Source organism: Grammomys surdaster, unplaced genomic scaffold (assembly GCF_004785775.1).
Source record: "Grammomys surdaster isolate TR1022 unplaced genomic scaffold, NIH_TR_1.0 63, whole genome shotgun sequence".
Classification (NCBI taxonomy): Eukaryota; Metazoa; Chordata; class Mammalia; order Rodentia; family Muridae; genus Grammomys; species Grammomys surdaster.
Window position 1 is genome coordinate 9,314,155 of NW_021604565.1, and position 13,813 is coordinate 9,327,967.

The 13,813-nt window shown below is 34.8% G+C and overlaps 1 pseudogene; it reads right to left on the reverse strand.

Annotated features, from left to right (window-relative positions):
- Positions 1 to 8,689: 8,689 nt before the first annotated feature.
- On the reverse strand, positions 8,690 to 9,109 carry LOC114619591 (annotated as a pseudogene).
- Between the last annotated feature and the right edge of the window lie 4,704 nt (positions 9,110 to 13,813).

Here is a 13,813-nt window from a genome sequence, read left to right on the forward strand (position 1 = left end):
ATTGGCTTATACTTTTAAAGTTTTATTTTAAATCCCATATCTTTTCCTCAACAGTTGCCTTGAATCAAGACTTCTTTTCTTTTTCTAGATTTTATGACCATTAATTCTATTCCCTATACATATTAGTCTCCACCACACCTTTTACTTGTGTCCAAAGCCCCTTGTCCTTTCATTTTGTGCTTTATATTTGAAATGCCCTCATTTTGTAGTCTTACAGAAATTTAGAAATATCATTTAATGACTTGTTACTCTCTGCTCTACCATGGATAACTTTTTGTGGTATCACATTGTTTGTGGTGCTCTTTCTTCTACTCTTGACAATGCAACTATTCTTCCAGGCCCATGGCCTTCCTGATGTCGGAGATCACAGTTACTATTCTTCTTATTATGGTGCCACATCCAAATCTGGTAGTCTTCCTTTAGATTTCTGTAGTGCAATATGTATTACACAGACAAACTGTGTTGCACATAGCATGTTTGCCTCATGTATATATACTTATATGTCTATATAATGCATATTGTATTCAACATGTGTATAATAAATAAATAATAAGAGAAAGTAGTGCATGAATTTCCACCTGTGCTTTAATGTTCACCTGCATTAATTATTTATTTCATTCCTGATTACTAGGAAAGAAAAGTAAAGAATATCCTCTCAGAGAGATTGTTCTGATAACGCTTAAGAGCAGCACGCTGCTCTCAGACTGCTGATTAGGGTGCAGCCACCTAGACAACTGATGACAAGACAATGTCAGAAATGGAATGTGATTGCAGACCCAGGGAGAGAAGAAATCACTGCTTTCTGCCAAAGATACTCTAATGATTATCTTGCTCTATATAGAACGTATAACCATCACACAGCAGGCTAGAAATAGCCTCAGAATGGAAGAATTGAAGTTCTCTGAGGTTCTGAACAGAATGTAAGAAATGTGTGGAGAAGACAGGAAGTAAAAGCAATGTAAGCCAAGCAGAAACATTATATTGCACATTTATTTTGCAGCTTGATGAATTCCATTAATATTAAAATGAGTTAATAAGGTCTTTCCTGCCTCCTAGTGCAAGGTAACCTCAGGTGGCTCAGCTGCAACTTGTCATCATAAGAATTCACCAGCGAGACATCAGAGGACTGTCCCATTCATTCTGTGCATAGTTTGAAATGTTTTAAATCTATCCTTAATTGAAATAATGATCAAATCTTAAAGATATAAGATAATATTTCCATGTGTTTCCAAACTGGAATAAAATTCTTCTCCTTTCTTTGTTCACTAACATTGGTTTCTATTAAAAATTTTTTCTTTCATACTAGAAAAGTAAACGTTTCATATGATATTAGAAAGTTACTACTAGTATACATTTACTCTAAAAATAATAATTTTATAGTATTGAATCTATGATTATATGAAAAGAAACAAATATTTTGCAATCACATTTGAATAGACTGTGTTTGTATTCAACACAAAATTGTAACATGCATTCCAGACATCAAGTGAACAATGTAACATTGGTCTTGGCTAAAATGGCATCTCATTGAGATTCAAGGAGAAGAAAATGAGGAATTGACTTGTGAATATTGACTATTCTCCCACATAAAACTCACACACATATATACAGAGAGAGAAAGAGTAAAAGTGTGTGTGTGTGTGTTTGTGTGTGTGTGTGTGTGTGTGTGTGTGAGAGAGAGAGAGAGAGAGAGAGGGGGGTTTAGGGAGGGAGGGAGGGAAGGAAGAAGGGAGGGAGGCAAGAAGGGATAGGGATAGAGGGAGGGAAAGGGGGGGAGAATGGGCTTCAAAGATATTAAAAAACAAAATGAACAAGAATGCAGAGCTAAACTTAAAATTATATCTGTCTGTTTACTAAGCTCATATAATTCCTATTTGACAGACTATGGGAGCATTAGTAATTGAATTACTATTCTTTACTTTAGCATATACATTAATATGCTTTGTATTGGGATCAGTCTCACAGGCACAACCTGAATCTCTTTTGTGCATCTAGTAACATACTTTTGCATTCCCAAATGCCTATTATGTAGATATAAAAGCATAAACTATTTTCTTATAAGACTAATTATATGAGCTATAATAAAAATTGGTTCTCAAATGATTTCATAATAGAGATATGCTTCTCTATTCCTAACTCATGATGACTCTAAGTTTCCTTTGGCACTTTGTCTTATATGTAAGTCAAACTGGACAAAGGGAGAAGGGATGCATCAACGGGAGCATGAAGAATTATCAGACTGAGACATGCGAGTACATTACTTTCTACAAAGACAATTATGTCTTATTCTTAAACCTCAGTCAGCATTTGGACTTTTGTTAGCTCTTACCCTAACACAATTCCAGCCATTTTAACATTTTAAAATATGCTGTAATTGCATTTTCCCAACTTAAATGTATTGTCTTTTAAGTAGAAGCTATTTCCTTCCATTATCAATATGCATTAAAACTGTTGAACACAACTAAAATGTGACATTTGTTATTTTAAATAAAACCATCTTTGCATAATTACTTACTCCAGCAATACAGAATGTGTAATACAAGTCTTTCCCCGAACCACATAAATATTCACGATCTGTTTATTCTACTTAGGATATAATCTAAATGCATGTTGTTGTTCTTTGTATTCAGAGTTCTTTTTCAATGTGCCCACTTGGAAATATGCATTTGAATTTTAAGAGGAAAAAGAATATTATACCAAAATAAATAACTATTCCTTTAATTGTATTTTCTTTACTGACATTCTGTGTATTGGGCTTAAACGACATCACAGTGAGGAAGCACAGCAGATGAGAAAGATAGATAGTGGATACTGTTTACCTAAGTTGTGATATAAGAAGAGCAACACATGAATGCTCTTAGGGCCACAGGAAATTATCTAAGCTATGAATGGGAATTAAGTAAGCCTTGCTACAGGAGGACATTAGATTCAAAAATAAATATATTCATTGGTTAGGTGAAAATCTAAAATAAGGGTATATTATCTCTTCAGAAGACAACAAGACTCTCTTAGAGACAACTGTCCCCTTGCTCCAAGTTATCAATGCATATATCTGTGTTGCAATGGGTACTTTTGTGCAGGATCTGATGATGGTTGCCTGCTTCTATGTCCTTCCATCCACCCAGGATGTAGTCTCAAGCCTTGCAGCTCATCTCTACGATGTTTTATCAGAATTCAAGATTGTCTTCTGGTCTTTTGAAAAGAGAAAATGGAGCTATCAAAACAATGGGTACTTAAAGTTATATATTGAAAACAGTTTGTATGAGAAGTATCAAATACTAAGTTTAACATTATTTTAAATATGTCTTTCAACATTATCACAGTCACATTCCTGTAGTCTAAAGTAGAATGGAAAGTTAAAATTACACCTAGATCACACCAGCTCTTTATTAATGACAGTAATGTGCCATGTCTTTCTCGTGAAAGGTCAGCACTGTGTCCTATCTGCACTCCCAGATGTGACGTACATCATACCATCCTCACAATCCTGATAAGAATCTGGAAAAAATCCATCAGAACCCATTATCTGGGAAAGACTGGGGCTTTCAGAATTAGATTATTTGAATTCCTCTTTCTGGTGAATTTTGACTGACACTTGGTGGGATTCCTGACAGCTTACAAATTTGAAAACCATCACTTAGAAAAATGATGCTCAAATATTTCTCAATGTCACAGGCAAATATTATATGCGTGTGATAATATGTGAGATATATGATCACATTTTCATGTGACTGAGAAATATTTGGACAGCGGCATTGGTTTATTTAATTTAGGTTTTCATATTGCTTCTTACTCAAAGTTGTGAACATTTTATATAGATTATAAATATATGTCATTGTAGACTCAGATTGATGTATAACAAAAATCATATGACATTTTACACCATCACCTATGTACCATAAGCTTATTGCATGGTTCTGCAAATTATATAGTTGTATTTGAATCTGATTCTCCAGGATCAGTAGAATCAACTGTCCAGACAGTAACATAGCCTTTCTCATTTTACATATCAATATGTACTCTGTTTCTGCTGTGTTCTGTCAGTCTTTTATGACCACTAAAATGTTTCCCACGTTAAAAGGCATAACCTAATGATGATTAAATCCTCTTGAATCTTTTTGCTTTTGTTCTGACTTAGTAAAATATTCACATATAGAAGACATGTCTTTACATGTTCCAAGAGATCATTCAAAGAACCAGCAGACTGTAACCTAAATGGACTCTGTCGCAGAAGAAAGAACAGATCTTCTCTGCAAGGATTTGAAGTGTTAGTTCCAAAAAGTCTAGATATTTCAACTCAGATGCTTATACAATCCATTTTCCTCTGGTCTTGTGACTGAATGTACTAATTCATTTACTCTTCAAAGCATCTTTCTTTAACTTATGACATACAGTGACATGTGTTTAACTCTCTAAAATGTTCTGAATACAATTTATTTGAAATCCATTATACAAAATAACCCATAATGTATTTTTAAGAGACATCTTAGAGTAAAATGAAATATAGAGAAAAATGCTTATTACTAAGTATTTATATGGCACTTCGTGTTTACAGATGATTCTATAGTCATGTTTTATTAGTTTAATGTGGCAAATATCTCTGAGCCCAAAGTGCTACTTAAGTACATCTCTGGACGTTATATCCCCAGGAGTCTAGACTTATGGGGGTCATATATTGTAAACACAGTGTTTCTGGAAAACTGGTACTCTAAGCTATTAAGTAACTTTTAAAGTGATGGATGAGGATACATTCAAGGCTGAATTTTCACTTGAATGTCTGTTTATGAAGAAATAAAAATGAATGTGGGTGAATATTAGTAGCTTTACATTCGTAGAGATGTCATGTTATGGTAGCTCATATGGTCTTTTGGCTATATTATTAGAAGAAATTTCATAGAGCACTACTCATGTACCGTATAGGAATTAAGTGATTCTTGTGTAAATCACATTAGTTAATTTGCCCTTGAAACTGTTCTGTTTGGGGACTACTGTAAACTGTTACAGTTTGAGTCTTCCATATTTCATTGGGCTGGCCAAATTTTTCATTTACTTTCTCAGTCTAAAGTATTTTTAAAGACATGGAAATACAGTAAGTTCTACAAGAAAAGCACTTATGCTTTCAAGAATACATGTTAGGTGGTATCTGTGGGAAGTAGAAGAACAATGACATTCTATAACAATAATTCAGGACACATGATACCATTCCACATTTTAATTATATTGCCAACATTATCTTAAATGTGAATATAAAAATTCAAATACATTTTCGGTGTGAAAGCTTCTAAAAATTTTTCAAAGAAAGTTATTAGCACCCAGAAACTTACTCAATAAAAAATTATAAATAATATATTTCTTCAACATCAAAATGTAAAAATACAAATAAGAAGTATCATGTAAGGATTTTACTATTAGTTAAAAATAAATACCCCATGTAAAAATAGCTTTAAGGAGCAAGTCTCATTTTAATTTTTGTAGTATTTATGTGAATGTCAAATCAGACACGGACACGTCTCTGAAAAAACTAACCACTGTATCAGAGGTTTCAAAGAATTATAAATTATATTATCTGTACACATATAAGCAAATGAAACTTCAAAGATCTAGAAATATGGTATATGGAAAGATGTTTCAGTAACTAAGAGGGCCAACTATTCTTCGAGCTTTTGGTATCCACATTGTATGGCACAAACTACCTATAACTACAGGCTCACGAGATCTGATATTAACTTCTAGAATCCATGGGCACACAATAGCACACATACATACACAAAAATAAAAATAGATCTTAAAATCTAGGACTATGTGTTTGGAACACTTTGTAAAGAAAGCTTTAGCTACAAAACATAGTTACAGTGTTTTTCTATAAACAACTAAGTCTAAAATAAATAAATGCATTCTATTTCAAATCCAGCTGCTTTTATACTATTAAATATTTGTGATATACTATTTAGAGAATCACAAATAAGAAAAATGAGCATAGGTACTGCTACATAGCATAGAGTAGCATGGAGTTTGCAAGCCTGATGCCTCAGGATTACAGGTGTACCCTGTAATACACGATAGTGTACTTTATGTAATGTCTCTTATGCATTCTGATTCATGTAACATAATCCATGTAATATACTCCTGTTACAAAAGAGGTGGCAAAAGTCCCATGTTATAAGGAATTTGAGAACCAGAAGTTTAACATACCTGCCACCCTGCTAATTTCAACATGTGATATCTACTCAAAGTCAAGCTTAGAATTTGAATTTTTTTTTTTGCTCTGTGATTTTCTACAGTAGCTATTACATTCCATTTTTCTAACTTTTTATTGATTGTGAACTGTATGTCATGCATACCAAGTCCAATCATCTCCTCATCCCTCTATATCTGCCCTCTGTACTTGCAACAATACCCAAAAGAGAAAAAACAAACAAGCAAAAATCTTGTCATGGAAGCAATAGTGTCATGTAGCAATAGTGTCATGGTATGTCATAGAATATATCCTTTTGCTCAAATAGTTTTCCTTGCAGATGTTTAGTGGAATGAGAGGTCAGGTTGGAGACCTCTGACTTTTTCTACACTATCAATTCTGCATCTTCACCAGGACATTTTTATATAACCTATTGTTATCATTTGTCATAGAGCTCCTGAAGCTTTGGTTCTATGTGACTGATCAACTCCTGTGATCCAGTAGTTCATAGATGGGGTAGATGTTTGGGTGGGCCAACTCAGAGCTCTTGATCTGGGCCTGGGTGGAAGCTAAATTAGTTATCCTGACAGCTCTCCCATGCTCTTGCCATTAGGGCCAGTACTCCTGTAACTACACCACTGGAGCCAGCTCTCCAGCATTGCCTAGGTCAAGAGTGTGGCCTGATCTCTCATGTACTGCAACTGATGAAAGGCAGGGTCAGCTCTACTTAACCCTGAGATTTAACATGGCCACACAGCCAGCAGTCCAGATCAGATATATCAACATGCCTTTTGTTGGTAAGAGATACCTGTTCCTACAGGATTATGAATTCAGACATGGCCCTTAGTGGCAGCATGGTCCATGAACTCACCAAGGCCTAAGGTGACATTTTGGCTACTCATTTCAGTCTACTCCTCTCTAGTTTTCCTCTCTGTGTTGTGCACACAGCTTTCTGCTTCTCTTTCTCTTCCATCTCTCTACCACTTGCTTGCACATCTTAGTGGCACTCAGATCATCTGGATGTCTAGGGGTGTCTCAGGATTGCTTTGACCTGCAATGAACTGAGTGGTGCTGGGCAGGCATCATCTCAGACTTTTTCTGCCTGCCCAGGCTGCATGAGGCCCGATGGGGGTGACCTTTGCTGTTTTATTCTTAAATGTGGAGTTTGTTGTCTTAATAACATGGAAAATGATTCTCTACATGGAATCAGTATAAACAAACTACTCTAATTTAGAATTAGATTAAAATATACTGTAAGAAGGTATGTGTTTAGAGGCATAGCAATAGAAAAGAATAGGGGCAAAGGAGAAAAAGCCATCTATGAAATCTGGTTTCACTTTAATTTGTATTTATTAACATATTCTTGACCACAGAATACTGTTGGCTTTTCTGTGTTCTAACCAACCGTGTCCTTCCTAAGTTCTCCAGCATCACCAAGATAAGGCTTAATCATACCTGCTGCATGATGTTAACATGCATGATGTATGTTATGCAAATCGTCTTGTTCTCAATTCAAAGTGATAAGAACACACACCTCACCGAGCATCAATAGATACATTTGGCATGCATAAACTAGTAGCATGATTGTTTAACTGAGCAGTTTAGCAACACAGTTACTATGGTGGTAGAATTAAGTCAATAAGTTGGCTGCCTAATCCAGGTGAGAAGCAAAAACAGCAGTCATTACTGTATCACTCTTGAAAATGCAGGTGAGACATAGAGGTTGAAGTCACTGGAATAATAAAAAGAGCCAGGAGACATGAACTACAGGTAGAACAGGAGGGAAACACAATCTGAAAAAGTCAGAGAACAAGAAAAGAGCTTTTTTTTTCTCTTCCAAAACTTCCTCTTCTACACCTGCATCCTCTTAGCTGCACTCAATAGGAATCCAGAGAACAAGTGTGAAATTTGTAGACTCCATCATCTTAGACATAGAACATGGAGGAGAAAAACAGCCAATGATCTAGTGTCAGCTTGGATGAGAGTCAACTCCAACACAGATTTTACACAGGGAACTTGTTTAATCAGCCTTTAATAACAATTCCCAAGATTTCTATTTAAGAAATTACATTGAAAAAGAAAGTTAATAGCCAATGAAAAGATAATATTTATGGCCTAATAATTTTGATTTCTTCATAAGAAAACAAAACATAAGACATTCCCCCATCTGCAAACAACTAGAGGACAGGTTACTTACATGTTGTCCAATTGCCAGAGTGATTTATTAACACCTATATATGACTCAAAAAATTACAAATAAACAAACTGTACATATTGCCCACATAATATTACAAAGTATGTTTCTTTTACTTAATGATAAATTGCATTACATAAGGACATGGAAGTTGAAGTTGTTTTTTTTTTTTTTAGGAAGACTAAATCTTTTATTGACATCTATTCAGCAGTTGGCAACCTGGCCTTCATCCCATGTCCTTTAAATGGATGTGCAAGCCAGCCTTTCCTTTGCAGAGTTCCATCATTTATGGTACCAGTGTAATCCATCTCCTCCAGTCAGATGCCACCAGTCCATCCCAGATGACCTTGCTTAGTTAGACCTAAGTACTGGCTTTCAGAGCAGCTTTGTACTTCCCTGTCATTTCCTTGGGTAAGGGCACCAGGCCAGGGCAGGGCACCTGACCTTCTACTTCGCACATGCACTATCGCAGGCAGTACTTCCGGGGGCCAAAGTTGCCTGGATAAAAGCACAGGAAGGGCGATGGCATCATGTTCTTAAACAGCATGATCTGCACCCAAAGATTCTTACACTGGATCTGAGGGATGTTGAAAAACACGAAATTCCTGTAGCCTTCGCCCAGTTCCCCATGCATGTTGTAGTTCACGGTCATGACCTTCACCGAGTCCTTGAATACCACTTCCCCGGGGGCCCAAGTATTGCAGCAGACGGCAGATAGGGAAGTGACCCTTCATTGGCATGGTGAAGACAGGAACCTGAAGTTGTTTCTTAAAATTCTGATATAAGAAATTGGGACCACTGAAAGCTAGAATTTTGCTTGTTATGTACATGAAATTTACCATTATCACTGATGGTTTAAAACTGAATGTTCATTTCTGAAAGTCATATTTACTCTTGTTAATCTCATTAGAAAAACTTCATAGCTCTGAGATGTGACGAAGGGTCATGTGATAAGATGGGAAGCTGAATGTCCTTATGCACAAGCTCAAAGTATAGATCTGTCCCTTTGATAACTAACCGCAATGGGACCACAGAAGTAAGAGAATATGATAAAAATTATAATTTTTCCTATCAAGTAATGAGAGAGAAAGCAAAAGTTTGAAACTTATTTGAATATGAATATTCTAATTAATTTGGGACAAAATAGAAAGAAATAAAATAAAACTAAATGATAAAAATAAATATTGGCAAAAATTTCATTTATATCCAATAGTAATTCAAAATAATAATTCCAATTTTGCTTTTAAAATTAGTCTTTTTCCATTAAAAAGTAGCTCTGCAAAAGATACTGTGTATTGGTTGGTACTATTCCATATTATTCTATAGATTTAAAGGCACTTCAGATTATTACAACACATAATACACACTTTATATAGACAGACATACAATATTATATATGTGCATGTAGGAAACTAGCTAAAAAATAAAACGCACAAGAAAACAGGGAAAATAGTATTGTTGTGGTGTCTACATAGCCCTAACAGTCAACATAATATTTCTGTGTGTCCTTCAGCAAGATTGATGGTCTGGGAGGGAAGGAAACCCTGCACTATCCATGAACAAGCCCCAAGAGAGCAGTTACTCCAACTTCAAACACTTTATTATTGGCTAACCTGGAATTTTCTTCACTAAGAAGACATAGTCAGAAGAATACCAGTGCACAAATTAATACATAGAGCTTTGCATTGATGTGTCTGAAAACTGAAAACACAGCGGTGTCTACATCCATCTCCTGAATCATCAGGATACGACTCATGGTAAGTGGGCTGCACTTGGAAGGTCATTCTCAGAGAAAATTTTGACCACTACATGTACCACTCAGAGAGCTTCCTGTAAACTCAGAGGTGTTTCTGTTGTCTTTCCCTGGCAACCTAGACTTTGTCCTTCTGTTGTCAGAAATATGCAAAGATCTTTTTTAAAGGGAAAGTTAAGATAAGACACACATGCAATTCACTAAAGCAATAAGAAAAGGTATATATATATATATATATATATTACCGATTATAGCAGACAATTTAATATCTAATTCCAGTTTGTGTTCAAAATTTCTTCCAAAAGTTCTGGAGTCTGCCAAAATAATGCCTTTTTCAGATAGTCTAAAAGACATGCTAAAACTTTGAAAATGTATTCTCAAGAAATCTTCAGAGAATATGATCACTCTGATAATTAATAAGAACTCAAATACTTTCAATCAGGTTCTAGGACTGCTCAAACTATGGTTTATATAGCACAATAATGTAATTTCATCCTATGAAAATGTTGTGAGAATCAATATGAGCCATTAAAAATATACCTATAAAGTTATACAAAAAGCATATAGGTGGTGGAAAACATAAGGTCACTTAAAATTGGTTAAATGATTTAGCATAATAAGCATCACTTTTTCAGTTTAAATACTAGGCTGTTTTGTAACTAGAAGAACATACTCTATTTGATTTCCTGTGGTCATTCTAGTAAGTTCCATTACTGTCTCTTTAATGATAGAGTTCAGTTCTGCAGACTTAAACATTAATATCTTTTCAAAATATATATATTTGAATTCATATACATATGAATTTCCTTAGTTTGTCCTGCTTCACTTACTGATTCTTAAAATTCATTTAAATATATTACAGTTTTGTACATAAAAGCTTACAGTACAAAGTATATTACGCATACAGATCTGAGTTGTTTAGAGAGGATCAGACAATTTCATATGTAATTTGGAACAGTTTTCCAAAGCACATATAGCTTATTACCCTTTTCCTATTTTTGACAATTTCCTCAAATTTGAAGTCATCTACCTTCTAATTTCTATCACTGTATTTTATTTTTATTTATTTTAAAATTTAATAAAAGATAATTGTAGACGTATATTACTTCTGTCTTTTTAAATGTGTTTTTGAGGAACTAATGTCTTATGTAGTATCATTTTTTTTTACTTTACTTATTGTTAAGACAGTGTCTTTCTCTGTGACATTGGCTAGTCTCATATTCAGGATCCTCTTCATGAGTTTATTGTGTACTGGGATTACAGATGTTTGTTTTCCAGGCTAGTGAATACTCCCTTTTTATTTCTTTCTGTTGAATATCATTATATAAAGCAGCAACATTGTGTTTATAAATTTATTCTACTTGATTTCTATACACACGTTCTAGTAAGTTCCATTACTGTCTCTTTAATAGTAGAGTTCACTTATCCAGATTTAAACATTACTATTTTTAAAAAATGTATGACTAAGAGCTTGCATATTTTTGCTCTGCTTCACTTATTGATTCATAAAATTCATGCATTTAAATATAATGTCACACACAAAAGTAAACAGTGCACAAACATATTAATTATATAGATCTTAGATATTTAGATAGGTATGTTCACACAATTTCCAAAATTTCACCAGATGAATATTTAAATGTATTCAGAAGTTTAAAAACTATAAATAATTAAACAAATCAACTATTGTATATTTTTGTTTATATCATATCAATCTAGGTGTAAATATTGCAATATGTCTTATTTTCTATGGTATTTCTCTTCCTAAAGTTTATCATTTGATACAATCAATTCAAGTAACATGTTGGTTTTGTTGATTTTACTTTTCAAATTGTTTGTTAGTAATTCCATTCTTATATTTATTATTTTCTGGCTCTCTAATTATCTCAGGCTTAGTCTTTTTGACTTGGTGTATAAAATTTTTTTCTAACTATTGTGATGAAATATATTCAATTAGCAATTCACTGGAGGATAAGTTTAATTTGGCTCATAGTTTTCAGATGTTATCCATTTTTTCAAGGAAATCACAATGGCAAGTGCTTTTCAAGGAAATCACAATGGCAAGTGCTTGAGACAGCCGGCTACATTGTATCTGCAATCAGCAAGTAGGAAATGCAAATATTAAGTCCTTTTACATACCTTTGCTATCTTGTTTTAGAACAGAGTAAGAACAGTGAGCAGTAGCTAAGAGATACCCTAAATACTATATTGCCTTGAAATATTTTCTTCTCCAGAGAAATTAACCCATTACTTTCTAACCCAGTCTCATAGAGTCTCAGGTCATGGGAAGGATGCTGGATATTCAAGAATGGAACTTGAATGGATTGTAGTCTGGCTTCTGAGAGAATGACCTTGGAATCAAATTGACATATTATAACAACAGCAATCACACTCCTGTGAGAAATTATCTTTGTTAATTACTCTTATTACTATTGTGATAAAATATCTGACCAAAACAACTTAAGGGATATCAGATTCATTTTAGTTCACAATTTGAGTATATAGTTAATCACACTGGTCACATTATGGGAGCAGGTTTGAGGCAGTAGTGTTATTATCCACAATTGAGGAGCATATAGAAATGAATGCTGTTGCTCAGTTCACTCTCATATATTCAGACTAGGACCCCATCCAATGGAATGGCACTACACATAATTTATGTTTTCCCACCTTACTGATATAATCTCAGTAATCCATCATGGATGTTTCAAGAGATTAATCTAACCTAGATCACAGGACTAGCCAAAGGCTTTTCACCCAGGTGGTTATAGATGCCTTAAAGTTTAGAAAACGTATAACATGAATCTGTTTCATGGACTGTTTTACAATTCTGACAGTCTCTCATTTAAATCTATACTTTCTAGCCACTGTTACAGCTAATTCTTAGTATACTCTGTGTAGGGGGTTTGAATTTGATTGGCCCAAATAGTGTCACTGTTTGGAGGTGTGGGCTTGTTGGAGTAGGTGTGGCCTTTTTGGAGGAAGTGTGTCACTGTGGAGGTGGGCTTTGAAATCTTCCTCCTCTCTTCTTGGAAGTCAGTCTTATTTTGTCTGCCTTTGGATGAAGATGTATGTAGCAGGAATTACCTAAACTGTTCTGAGCTCCCTGCAGGTATGCATGAGTCTAGGCCCTGTCTAAGGGCTCTGGATTCGCGAATGAAACACACACACACACACACACACACACACACACACACTGGCTAATTTTGATGTCTTTACTAGCTCAATGACAGAGTACTTTCAAACAGCGTCGCAGCTAGCACACATTTCCTTCTGGTATTTTTGAATTAATATTTGTTAAATCTATATTTTATCTCTGTTACCCCAGCCAGACCCAATCAGATAAGTGGCCCCTGGAACCAATTTCCTGGATTTTTACGTATTGGCAGCCCTTAAGTTTCATTTTTCTGCTTCCCCATCATGGTGATTTTGTCTCTCCTTCCATTTGCTCAATCCCTCACCCACTGCAATCTAAAAATCCTGCCTCCATCTCCCTGCCTAGCCATTTGCTTGTATGGCAATTCTTTATTATCAATCAAAGCCAGCTGGGGACAGGGACCCTCGGCGTTTGAAAGCACAGCTTTTGGTAGACGAATTAAGACGAAATATTAGAACCATTTTCTAACAAATGTAGAACTCTCAGCTCCTTCAGCCCCATGCCTGCCTAGATGCTTCCATGTTCCTACATTGA